The sequence below is a fragment of the Erinaceus europaeus genome, chromosome 6 (assembly GCF_950295315.1).
Source record: "Erinaceus europaeus chromosome 6, mEriEur2.1, whole genome shotgun sequence".
NCBI classification, from domain to species: Eukaryota; Metazoa; Chordata; class Mammalia; order Eulipotyphla; family Erinaceidae; genus Erinaceus; species Erinaceus europaeus.
The window spans coordinates 29,738,105-29,758,082 of record NC_080167.1 but is presented as its reverse complement, the minus strand read 5'-3'; the positions used below and the strand labels follow the sequence as shown (position 1 = coordinate 29,758,082).

The following is a 19,978-nucleotide window of genomic DNA, read 5'->3' as shown; positions in this document are numbered from 1 at the left end:
TATCTGGAACCATAAAAGATCTAGAATTGCCAAAACAATCTTGAGAAGAAGAGAACTGGAGGCATCACATTCTCAGATCTCAAACTGTGTTATCTGGCCATTGTAATCAAAACTGTTTGGTACTAGAACAAGAATAAATACATTGACCAGTGGAATAAAATTGAGAGTCCAGAAGCAAGACTGTTGTATGCTTTATATTGGGTTGTTCTAGCTCTCCCCCGCCAAGAAAATTGGATCAGTCCTGCTAGTTTTGCGGGCCCGCTTGGCCCCGCCCCTAGGAACCCCGAGAGGGTTCCAGAGTTCCAGAGTTCCAGAGTTCAAGAGTGCTTGGCGCCGTTGCGGGGGAAAGAGGCAGCAGAGTTCTGTTTGGTGATTAGTTTGGTTTAGTTTATGAATCATTGTTCCTGAATAAAGAAATATAGCTTCCCTGCCCAGCCGTATGTCTCTGGTCGTCTCTGTTACCCGCCCGTGAAGCTAGCCCGGCCAGCTGGAGCCAGCGAATTTTAACAACACAAGACCCCACAACTATGGACAAATGTGCCTAGACTATTAATGGGAATGGAGAGTCTCTACAACAAATGGTGTTGGAAAGATTGGGTTGAAACATGCAGAAGAATGAAACTGAACCACTATATTTCACCAAAAACAAAAGTAAATTCCAAGTGGATCAAGGATTTGGATATTACACCAGAAACTATCAGATACTTTACATGCCATATATCAGAAAAAATGCTACTAACCAAAATATATAAAGAGCTTGCCCAACTCAACAACAAGAAAACAAATGACCCCATCCAAAAACAGGCAAAGGGCATGGAAAGAATATTCACCACAGAAGAGATCTGAAAGGCCAAGAAACATATGAAAAAAAAAATGCTCCAAGTCACTGACTGTCAGAGAAATGCAAATAAAGACAACAATGAGATACCACTTCACTCCTGTGAGGATGTCATACCCCAGAAAAGATAGCATCAACAAATTCTGGAGAGGTTGTGGGGATTAAAAAAAAAAAACCCTCCTGCACCCTGGTGGGAATGTAAATTGGTCCAACCCTTGTAGAGAGCAGTCTGGAGAACCCTCAGAAGGGCTAGAAATGGAACTACCCTATGATCTTGAAATTCCTTTCCTGGGGACTTATCCTAAGGAACCAAACACACCCATCCAAAAAGATTTGTGTATATCTATGGTCATAGCAACATGATTTGTAATAGCCAAAATCTGGAAGCAGCCTATGTGTCCAACAACAGATAGAGTGGCTGGCCCAGTTGTGTTATATATACACAATGGAATACTACTCCAGTATTAAAAATGGTGATTTCACCATTTTCAGCCCAGCTTGGACAGAGTTTGAAGAAATCATATTAAGTGAAATAAGTTAGAAACAGAAATATGAATATGGAATGATGTTACTTACAGGCAGAATTTTGAAAAACAAGATCAGAAGAGAAAATACTAAGCAGAACTCGGACTGGAGTTTGTGTATTGCAGCAAAGTAAAAAGACTCTGCGGTAGGTGGGGTGGGGAGAGTTCAGGTCCTGGAATAGGATGGCAGAGTACCTAGTGAGGGTTTTATTGTTGTGCGGAAAATTGAGATATAATATGCATTTACAAACTATTGTATTTACTGTATACTCTAAAACATTAATCCCCTAAAATAGAAATAAAAAAATTCATCAATTATATAAGAAAAAATATGCCTTTATTTTGTAAAGCCACTAATATTTGTAAGTATATGCTATTAAGCCTAGCTGTACCCACTAACATATAGATAATCAAAATCTAAATTCCATACCAAGACTTAGGAGGACAGAAATGACTTCTTTTCCAACCATTATCACTATTTTTAAACTACTTGAAGGTAAAGATTTAATTATGCTATATGTCATGTTGCCAATGAAAGTCTGTTTCTAATGAATATGTAGTTTCCATTGCTCATAACCTTCAACATTTACCTCTGTGTGTCCATACATCTAAATACCTTAACATAGCATCCACATTATCTATGATCTCTGTTTTATAATTCACTGGAATCATCTTTCACCAGATTCCTATTTATATTATATCTACAAAAATTAATGCTGAATTTTAGAATATCATTTCATTTAACCTGTTTATACACAAAAAATATTGCACAAGTCATACAGACAGAGGTGTTCTTCTAACACCTTGATTAAGAAATGTTCTCAGGACTGATGAAAATAGCTCATATGTATAGTGTACTTATTTTGTCATGTTCAAAACTCAGGTTCAAGCCAGCCCACAAAACACTGGAAGAAGCTTTGGTACAGTATTGGCTTTCCTTCTGCCTTTGTATTTTTCTTCCTATCTGAAAAAGTCAGCCCAGAGTGAAATCCTAATGATAAAAAGGAAAGAGAGAAAGAAAGAAAGAAAGAAACAGAGTAATAAAGGAAGAAAGAAAGAAGGAAAAAGACATTTTGAAAGGCCTCTCAGGCTTTCTTAGAAACACTGTACCACAAAGTAATCATCAACACAATACTGATAACTATTCTCAAGTTTTGCCTATTCTTTTGTATCATTTGCTCAGAAATGATTGTGAAATTAATCACTTTTTGTATGTAATTGTACTTTAATGATTCTCACTTCTGTATACTATTTAAATATACAATTTATTTTTCCAAAGAAATGTTCATAGGTATTTGGTGAATTTCTTGTTTAAATATATTATGAATATTGCTGATTATTGTCCAAGAGGTGGCACAGTGGAAGTCCAGAGTTCAATATCAGGCATCACATGTACCAGAGTGATGCTCTGATTCCTTCATAAATAAATGTATAAATAAATAAATCTAAAAAAGGGAGTGATGCTGCTATAGAGATTCTTGACATGTCTGTTAGGCAATGCATATACAACTCTGTGGAGTAGTCTAGGTGTGTGATTGTTAGATTATTAAGTGTGAACATATGAAGCTTTAGAAGCTACCATTAAAAGATTTTCCATAGCTATTATACTGATTTATAACCCCCAGAATAATTCAGTGAGTTCCTTTAATTTGTTCCATAACCAAATCAAAAAGCATATATACACTCCAAAACAAAGAGAATCTCAAATAGAATTGATTTAGACTTATGCACACCAACACATATCGTAATTATGATTAAGACCAAAGACAAAGATAGGATCCAGGATTGTACTGTTATGTGGAAAACTGAGAAATGTTATGTATTCATAAGCTATTATATTTACTAGATAGTAAAACATTAATTCCCCTATAAAGGAAAAAAAAGAAAAAGATAAAAGAAAGGATCAGGGGAAAAGTAGTGAATTTCACTGGGGAGAGTGAAGATTCAGAACTGTGGTGGTGGGAATGGTGTGGATTTAAACCCCCATCAACATGTAATTCTGTAATATAAAAATATAAAAAAGAAAGAAGATAATTAGAAAAAAAGGAGCCTGAAAGCAGCAAGGGAAAAACAAAATTTCATATAAGTCTGTCTGCAGACTTCTTGACATTAAGTACAAAATCCAAAAGGAAATTACAAGACATTTATAGAGCTCTAAATGAGAAAGGCTTTCTGCTGGGGAATTATGCAGATGTAGTCACATCTGCCAAGCTGTCCCATCAGGCTTTGCCACTTCCCGCGATATTCTCACAGTGCCTTTTTCAACCAATCCTGTCCCAACACATCACTCCTGGTTGTTGCCCTATAAAGCCCTTCTTCTTCTGCCCCTCGTCTCTCTTGCCCACTTTTCACACTGGTGATTAGACGCAAGGGAGGGTGGTCCGGGAGGCGGCCATTTTTGCTACCTCCTCGTGGCCTGAACCACTGCGCTCTCACCCAACTCTGAGGTGCCCGTGCGAATAAAGATTTGTGTTCCCTCTTCACTCCGGATATCCTCTCTCTCTTCTCCACGGTGCAGCACAACACCTGGCGCCCAGGGTGGGGCTCGACCCACCCAGACGCAGGTAATTATACAGCCGCTTGACTCTCTGCTGCCCCGTGTTCCTCTCTGCCATGGGATTCCTTCCATTTTACGAAGAGGCTTCCCAAACCCTCTACTCTTTTCTCATGGGACAGGCTTTCTGTCTCGGAGACATTTTACATGGGGCCACACCATGGATCCTCTTGGCTATGTTTGCAGCTTTCGGGGTATATATAAGGCACCCTGCCAAAAAAGTTAAGAGACCTTGAGGCTGAGATAGAAGAGTTAAGGGATATGTCTTGGCACTTACCCACCCTAAGCCCTCTGCAATTTGCCCCAAGAGTTCTGTTTTGGCAGACATGCGTTCGGTTTCGCTGCCATGCCTCAAGTGGCTTCCACTTCAGTGACTCCTCCCCCCCGTTGCTACCTTGTTATCAAAGCAAGTCCACACCTTCTCAGTAAATGTGGCCCCCCATAGACAAAACCCTCAGGTGTGGCATCCATACTCCTCCAAAGAACTTAGGGAGCTCAGACAGGCAGTTAAGGATGACAGATACACAATCTATGTGAATTAACAACATTCACATATTCTTCTACATTTAACTGGTGTATCTCGTCTTGCCACTATAGGCCTGCCTTTGTCAGCCAACAACTTAAAGATGGTTCCCTTTATAACGTCACCCATGCCATAGACATCCCTTAATACTCCCAAAGACAAATGGTTGTTGAGAAGGCCCACCAAACACCTAGGCCCAATTAAGTAAAGAAAGATACATCCCCCAATATTCAGTTGGCTAAGACACCAAACCTCTTTTTCTATAAAAAATTCAAATCAGATGCCCTGCTAGCCACAGGAAGCAGATTGTTTGTGTTTCTTTCACAGGAATCCCGGGAAAAACCATCTGGATCCCTGCATACTCTGACATTGCCCACTAAATGGCACGATTACAGTGGCACACCCCCCAAAACCCAAGATGTCACCTAATGCAATCTGAAGAACCTGATTCACAGATTCCAAGCACAGAACTTTCTTACTGCCTGTCTGCCCTTCCTGCTTCTGCTTTGTCTGTCACGTTCTGGCAGCTCCAGCCCACTCTCTACAGTAATGCAAAATTCCGGTGGCTGACCTTCCCCATGGAGACAGACATGCAGCGTTTCATCCCGTGGCATTTCTCCTGGTCATCTGCATTGGACTGAGACTTCTATCGTACTTGCTGGTACACCCTTTGGACACTTTACACAATTTTACAGCAGCTTCCTTCCCTTCACACTGCTGATTTTTCAAAGACTGACCCACAGAAGTTCATGAACTTTGCAACCTGTTGTCTTGAGAGCTATACAATGCCAAATAGCCCCTCCACTTGGCAGGCCATGCCCTCCTGCCTACAGGTCCTGCCCTTTGAGGCAGGAAACACCCCCTCATTATGAAGCCTTACTCCCCCAGGGGCAGGAGATGCCCCCAGAGGCAGAACACCCCACCTTATTACTAAGCCCTTCCCCAGCGGCAGGGGACACCCCCAGAGACAGGAAATGCCCCTTTGTGCACGAAGCCTCCCCTTGGCATCACACTGGCTCTTACTGCTCCCCTACTTGTTCCTTCCTGCTTTGTTATAGCATTCAGGTTTATGCCCAAAAGGTTTCTGCTCACCCCTACACTACTATTCCTCTGTCACAGATAGAGTCTTTCACAGACATTGAGCCATCTTAATGCAACCACTAGATAAAAAGATAGAAAAAGATGTAAAAAAAATGTGAGGGGATGGTAGAGCCTGGCAGAGCTTAATCTATGAGATGAGTCCCTCCAGATAAGTCTCTCTCTCTAAAGAGGGGTTGAGCACGGGGGGGGGGACACATAAATTTCACATGGTTGGCAGCCATATAAGTCTTCCCTCCCCCACAAAAATGTCCTACATCTTCCCACCTGAGCACGGCATTCCTTAAAAACATTTAAGCCTGCTCCACTCTATATTTCCTATACTGTGTCCATTAGATATAAAGGAAAAGGGGGAGATGCTGGGGAATTATGCAGATGCAGTCACATCTGCCAAGCTGTCCTCTCAGGCTTTGCCACTTCCCACGATATTCTCACAGTGCCTTTTTCAACCAATCCTGTCCCAACACATCACTCCTGGTTGTTGCCTTATAAAGCCTTTCTTCTTCTGCCCCTCATCTCTCTGGCCCGTTTTTCACACTGGTGATTAGACGCAAGGGAGGGTGGTCCGGGAGGCGGCCATTTTTGCTACCTCCTCGTGGCCTGAACCACTGCACTCTCACCCAACTCTGAGGTGCCCATGTGAATAAAGTTTTGTGTTCCCTCTTCACTCCAGATCTCCTCTCTCTCTTCTAAGCAGCACAGCCCAACAGCTTTCAATCTAGATTTCTTTATCCTGCCACACTCTCATGCAGAAATGGATAGAATCATAGAGATTTTTTTTTCAGATAAGAAATAGCTGAAAGAAACTATCATTACCAAGCTTACACTACAAAAAATTCTAATGGGACTCTCATAGCTATAAAAAAAATCAACAATTAGACCTAAAACATAGCTTTGAACTATTTCATATCTACAATTTCATTTAACGACTATGTCAGATTAACCTATGAATGAACGTAGAGTAGAAGCATAGACCAGAAAACACAACCCAACCATATCCTGTCTGCAAGAAACCCATTTGACTCATCATGACAGAAGTAGGCTTTAAGGGAAATGATGGAAAACTGTCATATGTACTCCACCTACTCTTTCTTTTTTAAAAAAATATTTTTGGGGGATTAATGCTTTAAAGTTGGCAATAACTACAATAGTTTGTATTTACTCAGTTTTCCACATAACAACACAAGCCCAACTAGGTCCTCTGTCATCCTTTTCCAGGACCTGTACTTCTACTTTTCTTTTTGTTGAATTGAATACATATCCTTCTCAAGTCCACATGGAATATGCTCACACATTACACACATATCAGGCTATAAAGAAAACATTAATAAACTTAAAAATGTTGACATAATTCCAAGTATCCTCTTTGACCACAGCAGCGTCAAACTAACATACAATGCTAAACAGAAAACTAGAGAAGTCCTAAAATGTGGACACTTAATGATGCTCTGCATAATATCTACTGGGTTAAAGACTACCAGAATATTTTGGACACAGCTAAAACAGTACTAAGAGGGAAATTTATAGCTATACATGCACATATTAGGAAACAGGAAAAAGCTCAAATAAATAATCTAACTGAATGTATTAAACTATTACAAAGAGTGGCCAGGTAGTGGTATACCTAGTTAAGTACACATGTTATAGTGCACAAGGATGCAGGTTCAAGTCCTTGGTCCTCACCTGGGGGGGGGACTTTATGAGTGGTGAAGCAAGTCTGTAGGTGTGTCTCTGTCTCTTTCTGCCTCTCTATCTCTTTCTTCCCTCTTTGTCTCTATCCAATAATAAATAAAAAACAATTTTTTAAAAAGGAATTAGAAATACAAGAGTAACAGAAACTCAAAGTCAACAGAAGGACTGAAGCAATAAAAATCAGAGCAGAGATAAATGATACTGAAAACAAATAAACAAAGAAAAATAATATACAAGATTAATGAATATAATCATTGATTATTTGAAATAAATAAAGCCTTTACCAGACTAGCAAAAAAAGTAGGGAGGTGGCTGGGGGGATAGGGGGAAGATTCTTACTAATTGAATAACAAATGAAATGAAAGGGGAGAGATCACAACAGATAACACAAAAATCCAGGACATCACATAAAGTATTTTACAGACAACTAAATGCCACCCAACTAGAGAACCTGAAGAAAAAAAATTTTTAAAAAAGACAAATTCCTTGAAGCAAACAACCTCCTAAGACTGAACCAAGAAGATTTAGAAAACAGTTATAAGCAAAGACATTGAAGCACTCATCAAAAGCTTTCCCAACAATTGCCCAGGCCTGGATGACTTTACAAAGGAACTCTTCCTTATACCTTCTATGAAGCCAACATTACCCTGATAAAAAAAAAAGTAGAGATTTAACTGAAAAAGAAAATGGCAGACTAATATCCCTGATGAATACAGATGCTAAGATCCTGAACACAATCCTAGCAACCTGACTACAGAAGTACAAAAAAGTTATGCACCATTACCATTACCTTACATTAGTGGGATTGATCCCAGGATACAAAGCTAGGTAAATATATGTAATTCAGTATATAATATTCACATCAACCAAAGAAAATTAAAAACTCACATGATTATCTCAACATATGCAGAGAAAGTTTTGGACAAGATCCAAATCCCTTCACAATCAAAATATTAATAATAGTGGGGATAGATGGAAAATTCCTCAAACTAGTCGAATCAATATACAGGAATCCAATAGCCAACATCATACTCAGGGGAGAGAAACTGAAACCTTTCCCTCTATGGTCAGGTACAAGACAGGGCTGCTTACTGTTTCCACTACTATTCAACATAATCTTGGAAGTTTTAGCCATAACAATCAGACAAGAGAAAGAAATTTAAAGGAACACAGATTGGAAGAGAGAAATTCATGGAAAATTCAAAAGAATGTAGTAGGAAACTCCTGAAAAATTATCAAGCAATATACTGAGGTGGCAGGCTACAAAACCAACATACAAAAATCAGTGGCACTACTCTATAGAAACGGTAAACCAAAAGAAGAAGAAATCCAAAGATCAAGTCCACTTACCACAGCAGAAAAATCAATAAAATATCTAGGGATAAACCTAACAAAGAAAGTGAAAGAAGTTTATACAAGAAACTATGAGATACTTCTCAAGGGAACAGATGGATTAAAATATTTCTATTAAAAATAGAAAGACATTCCATGCTCATGGACTGAAAGAATTAACATTGTCAAAATGACTATTCACACAGAGCCCTATCCAGATTTAATGCAATACCATGAAGGTCCCACCAAATTTCATGATAGCAGAACAAAAATACAAAAGATTATGCAGAGACAGAAAGTACCCAGGATAACCAAAGCAATTCTGAGAGAAAAGAACAAAAATGGTGGAATTATATTTCCTGACCTGAAAACATACTATAGAAATACCCTAATCAAAACAGTCTTGTACTGGAATCAAAATAAACATGTAGACTAGTGGAATAGAACTAGAGCCCAGAAATCAGCACCCATGTCTATTGTCAACTAGTTTTTTACAATGGAACTTAATACATCAAACAGAGAAAGGTGAGCAACAAATAGTGTTGAGAAAAATGGGTTGAAGCATGCAGTAGTATGAGAATAGATCACCACATTTCATTATATACAAATAGGTCAAAGATTTAGAAGTTAGGCTAGAAACTACCAAATGCTTAGATGAAAATAGGTGGAACATTCTTCCATATAAGCTCACTGGTTCAAATCCCAATTGCAAGGAAAACAAAAGCAAAAATAGGACTGCATCAAACTGAAATGCTTCTGCACAACAAAGAAATTACCATTATAACAAAAAGACGCCCCACAGAGTGGGATAAAATATTTATGTGTTATAAACATCTAACACAGGACTGATAAGCAAAACATACAATGGACTCACCAAACTCAAAAATAAACAGACAAATAAGCCCATTGAAAAATGGGAGGTGATAATGAATCTTCTTCAAAGAGATCCAAATGGCCAATAGACATATGAAAAATTAAACAGGCAAACAAATACTTAAGAGTGATACAATAGAATATTACAGAGTTTCTGATTGTAAAATTTGACTTGAAGTTCTGTTAAGTTTACATATCTAAAATTTACATATCTCTAGAATATGTACTGAGATAAGTAATCTATTTCAATAAGATACTATAATTCTAGATTTTATACAACATTTAACATGTAAACAGAAGTCATACATGTAAACAGAACATGTTTATACTAGGAAAAGAGTAGGAAAAATATTCAAAATGTAGGAGTTAAAATAAAAGTATAAATATAATAAACTGAAGCTTAAAAAGTTTAAATTTACATTCTTTCTTATAAAATGCCAATGAAAAGGTAACAAAAAGTAAAAAATGAATGTAATAAGAATAGGTTAAATATGTTACTAAAATATGCAGTGTTAATATTCATATGAAGACAAATTAAAAAAGAGATCTTTGTAATGACATTTTATAGTAGATTTTATATAGCATCTCATATATGCAAAGAGACCAGAACAAGGTAATATTTTAGCATTATTGTCTTTCTTTTCTCTGGAATATTAGGCCCTGGAGAAAAATAATGCAAACTAACTATGCCATTTCCAAGCTTATATATGACTTCTACAGCTGAATGCTTTAAATAATCTCAAAGGCTTTTCAGGTTGTGTTTTATTTAGATTGCATACATTATTAAAATAAGTCTCTCTTAATAATTAAAAGTTAATCAAGGTGTTTTTTCTTTATCTTTTCTAGGAAGGCAACACTATCTACCAATTCAAATAATAAATAATGATTTAAACTTCAAGACAGTAAGACTTCCTGCTTTAGAGTGACAAGGCATTCTTCTAAGCATTTCAGTAGGAGTACAGTATCTTTAAAATGATTGCCCTCAGGGTCTAAGGTAAGGAGAATTCATGGGGTGGAATTACCACACCTAGGTTGTAAACATTCCCTTTTATACATAATTGATTTTTTCCATCTGCATTTCTCATTCTCATCTTTCTTTCTGGGACAAGTCTCAGACTGTAAAATCCTTAGCACCAATATGTAGTGTTACATTTTTTTTTCTCTAGAAATAGGCTTCAGTTCTAAAATAAGTATAAAGAATTGAAGAAAAGTAATCATATTTAAATGTAAAACAAATCACTGAGCTAGGCAGTGATGTACCTGGCTGAGTGAAAACATTATAGTGTACAAGGACCCAGGGTCCCCACTTGTGGGAGGGAGGAAAGTTTCATGAGTAATGAAACTGTGCTGCAGGTGTCTCTCTCTGCTTCTTCCCCATTCTGATTCCCCCTTCCATCTCAATTACGCACTGTTTCCCTTCAAAATAAAAAATTTAAAAATATTAGAAACAAATAAGATCACCCTGAAGCTAAGAGCTCTATAGTTACTTAAAGGATAGGATCAAAAGATATCTCACCTGGGAGGCTATCTGCTTTGCCATGCATGTTCTAAACCAGTCCCCGTCACACATGTGGGGGGTGAAGAACTTTGGTGTTATATATTTTTACCACTTTATTGGGGAAGGTGTTAATACTTTATAGTAGCATCTGCAACATAGTGGTTGAAAAGCATTAAGATATAAAGCAGAAAAATGTGTTTAATAATCAGGAACCTAAAGGTCAGAGTATAGCAGATGATATTTGGGGTCTTAATATTGGAATTATCTAGGAAATATATTTTAGGTATATTCCAAGGGGCCCATTCAAAGAAATTTTAAAAGAGAATTGTCCAAACCTGAGTAATGCTCAAAATATAGAAGTAAAAAAATGTGAATGCACACCTAAATTTGTGAATCCAAAATGACACACACCAAAATACATTATTGTAAAACTATCCAAAATCAGGGACAAGAAAAAAATATTCCAGGAAGCCAGGAGGGAGAGGTATGGGATATTCAAAGTAATAAAATATAAGAATTTCCAGCTACAAATTCTGCATCCTCCTAAATTATCCTTCAGATATGAAAAAGAAATAAAGATCTTTTCAAGCATTCAGAAACTGAAGGAATTTGCCACTACCAACCCTGCCTAGCAAGAAATTCTGAGAGGAGTCCAAAATGAATAGAAGAGGCAAAGGAATCCCAACTTTTATTGTAATGATCAGTATTAGAATAGAAGCTGGAACACAACAACAAGGAAGACCAGACACAGGAAAGGAGAGAGCAAAATAGAGTGATATAGTCCATTGTTGGTAAAAACAAGGCCAACTTGAAAAAGACTCTTGCAAATATTGTAAGACAAATAGGAAACACATATACAGTACGCAAGACCACTATAGTTAACCATTCCTATAAGATAACAAACAGAAACAGGAGAAGAGTCAATAAGAACATAAAGCAATCTTGAAACAAAATTCAGAATAGCTATAGGCAAACAACATTTAACAATAATCAGTCTATATGTGTATGGCTTAAATTCAGCAGTCAAAAGATCCAGAGTGACAGTATGGATTAAAAAGCAAGATCCATCTAGTTTGTATCTCCAGAAAACACACATCCAAAAGAAAGGCAAACAGGGGCTCCATCAGTCCAACAGGAAGATGTAACCATCATCAATATATGTGCTCCCAATATGTGTGCACTAAAATATATATATATATATTTACTGACCTTAAGGGGAACATTGACACAGCACATTTGGAGACATCAACCCACAGCAAGAGATAGATCATCAGGACACAAAGTCAACAAGGACATAGAGACTTTAAATTCAGTCATAGATGAGATGAACGAAACAGATATATTTAGAATCTTCCACCCCTCCCCCCCCAAAAAAAGAATATACATTCTTTTCAAATCACATGGAACATTCTCAAGGATTGACCATGTGTTGGGACACACAAATAGCCTTAATAAATACATGAATGGGGGTGGAGCCAAGATGACGACTTGGAAGCAGCTGCTGGTGTGAGCTCCAACAACAATTGCTGGAAACGGTAGGACACCTGACCTTCAGCAGGATGGGATGCTAAGCGTGACACCAAGGAGGTGACTATGGTTCACTTTGGGTTAGAAAATAGAGAAAAACAAAAGGAATTTTTTTTATTATTTTATTTTTTATTATTTCTGAAGTGCACTACTCTCTCCCCCGACCCCCTGGGGAGAGACCTGGGGGCTGGAGACCTGCTACTAGCAGGCTCCCTGCTGAGCTTTTTTCATACCAAGATTCCTGGCTCACCAGGGGTGTCATTCCAACCCTGTTCCTTTCTGAATCCCTTTGCTCTTTTTTTTTTTTTTTCTGTATAAGTGGCTTAGGCCCAATTGGAGCTACAAATATCTGACCAAGCAGAGCCTCGCCCCTCCTGGGAAAGACTGACTGGAGGTTTTTTGTTTTTGTTTTCTCAATCCCTGCCTCTGCTCAGGGTGCATGAGCCTTCCAAGCTGCAGACCGACTGTTAGAGTTTTTTTTACTCTGTTCTATTTTATTATTACTATTATATATAGTGTGTCCCTTTCCCCCACTCCTTCAGGTTGACCAAAATTAACTCAGTGTATTTTCCATTGCTAGGTGACTGGCTGTCAAATCCATTGTGAGAGAAACTTGTTTCACACTTCCCACCTCCTCTATCCACTCTCCCCCTTCTCCCTCCTAGCTAATTAAAAAAATTAATAAATAAATAAAAATAAAAAACTCGTTCCTTTCACTGCTCTTTTTTTACTGGTTTTTTACTTTTCTTTTTTCTTTTCTCTTTTTTCTCATTCTTGTCTTCATTTCTAACTTCCTCCTTCTGCTTTCTAAATTCACTGATACTCGTTTGTGAATTATTTTGGGGAAGAAATCTGACTCAGAGTGGACTCTCTTTGTATGTGTCTCTGCTCTACTTCCCTTTCTCTTCTTGCTACACCTAGAATTTACAGTGGATAGTAGATTTGTATAATTGTTTATTCTTGCTATTCCTTTTTTCCTTTCTTTTTCATCTGGATTTGGCTGCTATTTTTTTTCTTGGACTTGAGACATTGTTTGGCTAATTGGTATTGGTTAAACTGCTTCAATCCTTGTTTTAATTACTATTGTAATTTCTGAGGTTGGTGATTGCATTTGTCACAAAGGTATTTAGTATAGCATGGTGTGTACTCAAAACACAACAACTGAGGAGCAACAGAACATAAAAATAAAAAACACATCAATTAAAAAAAATGGTTAAAGCAAAAGCAAACAATCTGCTACTACAATGAATGAAGACAAGAGCCCAGAAGAAACTACAAATCAGTCAGAAGTAAACATATAAAACAGTATGCAATCAATAATAAACTTATTAATCACAGAAACAAAAACAGCTTTGGAGGAAAGGGCTAGCAGAATTAGGGAAACAACAGATGAGACCCTTAAGGAAAATAATAGCTACCTCGAGGTAATTAGAGAACTGAAAGCTGAAATAGCTGCACTGAAGAAACTGAGGGAAGGGAAATCAGACTAACAGAAGCAGAAAACAGATTAGCCAGACAGAGGATGAGCTAGAGAAAACTAAGAAAGAGGTAAAAGAGCTCAAAAAGAGATTGAGAGACACTGAAAATGACAACAGAGACATATGGATGATCTCACAAGAAGTAACATTCGTATAATTGGCCTGCCAGAGGAAGAAATAGAGCAAGGGGAAGTACAGGAAATTATAGAAGAAAACGGGAAGTAGAGAAAAATATAGAAGAAAACTTCCCTGAACAAAACAACAGAAAAGACATTAAGATTCAAGAGGCCCAGAGTCCCAAACAGAATCAATCCAGACCTGAAGTCACAAAGACATAATAGTTACAATGAAAATAAGTAATGATAAAGAAAGGATCCTAAAGGCTGTAAGAGAAAAAGAGAAAGTCTCATACAGGGGAAAACCCATAAGAGTATCAGCAGACTTCTCCACTCAAACTCCAAAAGCCAGAAGAGAATGGCAAGATCTCTATCGAGCCCTGAATGAAAAAGGGTCTCAACCAACGATAATATATCCTGCTAGACTTTCATTCAAACTAGATGGAGGGATTAAAACCTTCATAGACAGACAAGGAGGCAACCATCCCCAAGACTGCCTTGAAAGAGGTTCTAAAAGACCTTTTATAAACAAGAACATCACTATAATACTTGCAATATATCAGAGCAAATAAAAAATTGTTGAATAATGACACTGCAATACATTAAATACATAATATCATTAAATGTCAATGGCTTGAAATCACCCATCAAAAGGCACAGAGTGGGAGGCTGGATCAGAAAACATAACCCAACCATATGCTGCTTGCAAGAATACCATCTGACACAACAAGATAAACACAGACTTAAAGTGAAAGGATGGAAAACTATCACACAGGCTAATAGACCACAAAAAAAGGCAGGAACAGCCATTCTCATCACTGACAAAATAGATTTTAAATTAAATAAAGTAATAAAAGATAGGCAAGGGTATTACATAATAATTAGAGGACAAACATCCAAGAAGACTAAACAATTATTAACATCTATGCACCCAATGAGGGACCATCTAAATACATCAAGAACCTACTGAAAGAACTTCAAAAGTACATCAATAGTAATAGAATGATAATGGGAGACTTTAACACCCCACTTTCACACTTAGACTGATCAACAAAGTAGAGAATCAACAAAGAAATAAAAGAATTAAATAAAGAGATGGACAGACTAGACCTCCTGGATATTTTCAGATTTTTTCACCTCAAAAAACTGGAATACACATTCTTTTCAAATCCACACAACACAGACTCAAGGATAGACCACGTGTTAGGCCACAAAGACAGCATCAACAAACTAAAGTGCACTGAAATCGTCCTAAGTATCTTCTCAGACCACAGTGGAGTAAAACTAACATTTAACAACAAACAGAAAATTATTAAAAGACACAGAATTTGGAAACTAAACAACATACTGCGTAAGAACCACTGGGTCAGAGAGACAATCAAACAAGAAATTCAAATGTTCCTGGAAACAAATGAAAATGAAGACACACCTATAAAAATATTTGGGACACAGCTAAAGCAGTATTGAGAGGGAAACTCATAGCCATACAATCACATATTAAAGAAAAGGAAAAAGCTGAAATAAATGACCTTACTGCACACCTTAAGGACTTAGAGGAAGAGGAACAAAGGAATGCTAAAGCAACCAGAAGGACAGAAATCACTAAAATTAGAGCAGAAATAAACAACATCATAAATAAGAGACCCATACAAAAGATCAATGAAACCAAATGTTGGTTCTTTGAAAAAATAAACAAGACTGACAAACCCTTAGCCAGACTCACTAAACAAAAAAGGGAGATGACTCAAATTCATAGAATTGTAAACAATAGAGGGGATGTCACAAATGACAACACAGAAATCCAGAAAATCATGCAAAACTTCTATGAGGAACTATACGCCACCAAGCTAAAGAATATGGAAAATGGAAGAATTCCTAGAATCATATGCCATTCCAAAACTGAACCAAGAAAAACTAAAAAACCAAATATACCAATCACAAAGAAATCGAAATCGTTATTAAGAATCTCCCAACAACAAAAGTCATGGAAAGAGATGGCTTCACAAATGAATTCTACAAAACCTTCAGGAAACAGTTAATACCCATATATCTAAAGCTTTTCCACAAGATCAAAGACACGGGAACATTCCCTTCCACCTTCTATGAAGCCAACATTACCGTGATACTAAAAGCAGATAGAGACACACAAAAAAAGTAAAGCTAAAGACAAATATATCTGATGAACATGGATGCTAAAATGTTGAACAATATCCTAGCCAACCAGACACAGCAGTATATCAAAAAGATTATTCATCATGACCAAGTGGGATTTATCCCAGGAATACAAGGCTGGTTCAACATACATAAGTCAATCTACGTCATTCACCACATCAATCAAAGCAAAGCCAAAAATCACATGATTATCTCAATAGATGCAGAGAAAGCCTTTGACAAAATCCAACACCCATTCATATTCAAAAATTTACAAAAAATGGGAATAGATGGGAAATTCCTCAAGATAGTGAAATCCATATATAGCAAACATCATACTCAATATACAGAAGCTGAAAGCATTCTCCCTCAGATCAGGGACTAGACAAGGCTGTCCACTATCACCATTACTCTTCAACATAGTATTGGAAGTTCTTGCCATAGCAATCAGGCAAGAGAAAGAAATCAAAGGAATATATATCGGAAGGGAAGATGTAATGCTCTCACTATTTGTAGATGATATGATAGTATACTTAGGAAAACCTAAAGAATTAAGCAGAAAATTACTGGAAGTTATTAGGCAATATAGCAAGGTGTCAGGCTACAAAATCAATGTACAAAAATCAGTGGCATTTCTTTATGCAAACACTAAATCTGAAGACGAAGACATCCAGAAATCACTCCCATTCACTTGTTGCAGCAAAATCAATAAAATACCTAGGAGTAAAGCTGACCAAAAAGTGGAAGACTTGTATACTGAAAACTATGAGTCACTATTCAAGGAAATAGAAACTGATAACACGAAATGGAAAGACATCCCATGCTCATGGATAGGAAGAAAATATTATCAAAATGAATATTCTCCCCAGAGCAATATACAAATTTAATGAGATACCCATAAAAGCTCCAGCAAGCTTCTTTAAGAGAATAGAACAAAAACTACAATCATTTATCTGGAATCAGAAAACACCTAGAATTGCCGAAACCATCTTGAGGAAAAGAAACAGAAATGGAGGCACCACACTCCCAGATCTCAAACTATATTATAAGGCCATCATAATCAAAACAGCATGGTACTGGAACAAAAATAGGCACACAGACTAGTGGAACAGAATTGAAAGCCCAGAACTAAACCCCAGCACCTATGGACATCTAATCTTTGATAAGGGGAGCCAAAGTATTAAATGAAAGAAGGAAGCTCTTTTCAATAAATGGTGCTGGGAAAATTGGGTTAAAACATGCAGAAGAATGAAATTGAACCACCTTATCTCACCAGAAACAAAAATCAACTCCAAATGGATTAAAGACCTGGATGTTAGACTGGAAACTATCAAATACCTGGAGGAAAACATTGGTGGAACACTTTCCAACCTATACCTCAAGGGCATCTTTGATGAAACAAAACCAATTGCAAGGAAGACTAAAGCAGAAATAAACCAATGGGACTACATCATATTGAAAAGCTTCTAGGGAGTCAGGCTGTAGCACAACGGGTTAAGCGCAGGTGGCGCTAAGCTGAAGGACCGGCATCAGGATCCCAGTTCGAGCCCCCGGGTCCCCACCTGCAGGGGAGTCACTTCACAGGCGGTGAAGCAGGTCTGCAGGTGTCTGTCTTTCTTTCCCCCTCTCTGTCTTCCCCTCCTCTCTCCATTTCTCTCTGTCCTATCCAACAACAATGACATCAATAATAACTACAACAATAAAACAACAAGGGCAACAAAAGGAAATAAACAAATAAAATAAAAATAAAATATATATATAAAAAAGAAAAGCTTCTACACAGCAAAAGAAACTATCACACAAACAAGGAGACCCCTCACAGAATGGGAAAAGATCTTCACATTCCATACATCAAACAAGAAACTAATCATCAAAATATACAAAGAGCTCAGCAGACTTAGCAACAAAAAAGCAAACGACTCCATCCAAAAATGGGCAGAAGATATGAACAAGACATTCACTTCAGAGGAGATCCAAAAGGCTAACAAACATACGAAAAACTGTTCCAGGTCGCTGATTGTCAGAGAAATGCAAATTAAGACAACATTGAGATACCACCTCATTCCTGTGAGAATGGCACACATCAAAAAGGACAGCAGCAACAAATGCTGGAGAGGCTGTGGGGACAGAGGAACGCTTCTGCATTGCTGGTGGGAATGTAAATTGGTCCAGCCTCTGTGGACAGTAGTCTGGAGAACTCTCACAAGGCTAGACATGGATCTTCCATATGATCCAGTAATTCCTCTCCTGGGGTTATACCCCAAGGACTCCATAACACCCAACCAAAAAAGAGGTGTGTACTCCTATGTTCATAGCAGCACAATTCATAATAGCTAAAACCTGGAAGCAACCCTGGTGCCCAACAACGGATGAGTGGCTGAGAAAGCTGTGGTATATATACACAATGGAATACTATACAGCTATTAAGAACAATGAACCTACCTTCTCTGACCCATCTTGGACAGAGCTAGAAGGAAGTGACCTAAGTCAGAAAGATAAAGATGAGTATGGAATGATCCCACTCATCAACAGAAGTTGAGAAAGAAGATCAGAAAGGGAAATTAAAAGCAGGATCTGACTAAATTGAAAGTAGGACACCAAAGTGAAAACTCTGTGGTGAGGTGGACATTCAGCTTCCCGGGGTGGCAGGGAAGTGGAGGTAGGTGTGTGGGATGGGAATGGTGTTTATGTACACTCCTATTAAAGTGTAGTCATAAATCACTAGTTAATTAATATGAGGGGGAAAAACTGATTGTATGTCTAGAACTTTTTAACACACAGACTGAGTCTTTTTAATACATAGGCTGAGACTTTGATATGTGGACTCTCTCAAAAGCCTAGACCAGGAAGATCAGAAGCCACCGGTGGCACAGCTATATACAAGATACTGGGTGTTATACAGCAAACCCTAACAAAGGAACTTTTCAAAGTTAACCCAATTACCAAATAATGTGATGATAACAGTAACTATCCATTGTCTTCTTGAACCCTACGACAGCAGGAACCTCACATTTCCACTATAGAGCCTATATTTTCCCCCAGTCCTGGAACCTTAGGGTGGGGTCCACTTTCCAGCATGCCTCTCCCAATCCATATCAAATAATATAGCATCTGCTGATCGCAACCTAATCAATGCAGTGACTGCCACCTCAACATGCTTCAGCTCAGACTGTGTCCAGAGACTTCAGGTGTGGAACGACAACCTTTCAGCTTCATTACTTGTGTGAGACCTTTCCTTTCATAGTATTCTCTAATTCCATCCTAGTTGTTCTATTCCCCAATAAAGTCACTAAACCTAGATATAGACTCAGGTTCCGTGAGATAGAGCATATATTCACATGTATCCATAAACTAGTTCAAAATATATACCTGAAAGCAGAAGTATACTAGAGTTTGCAGTGAGTACCCCCCCCCCCCAACACTTCCTCTCCACTATTTCAACCTTTAGGTCCATGATTGCTCTACAATTTGTTTGGCTTTGTATGTTAACTCTCTTTTCAGCCACGAGGTTCCAGATGCCATCAGGATGCCGGCCAGGCTTCCCTGGACTGAAGACCCCACCAATGTGTCCTGGAGCTCTGCTTCCCCAGAGATCCACCCTAATAGGGAAAGAAAGAGGCAGACTGGGAGTATGGACCGACCAGTCAACGTCCATGATCAGCAGGGAAGCAATTACAGAAGCCAGACCTTCCACCTTCTGTAAACCACAATGACCCTGGGTCCATGCTCCTAGAGGGATAGAGAATGGGAAAACTATTGGGGATGGGATGGGAT

General features: G+C 38.0%; 1 protein-coding gene across 1 annotated transcript in view; it reads right to left on the bottom strand.

Moving 5' to 3' along the window:
• PCNX2 (pecanex 2) overlaps positions 1 to 19,978 on the bottom strand; it is a 345,728-nt gene that overhangs the window by 175,717 nt on the left and 150,033 nt on the right. The gene's annotated exons all lie outside the window — the stretch shown is intronic.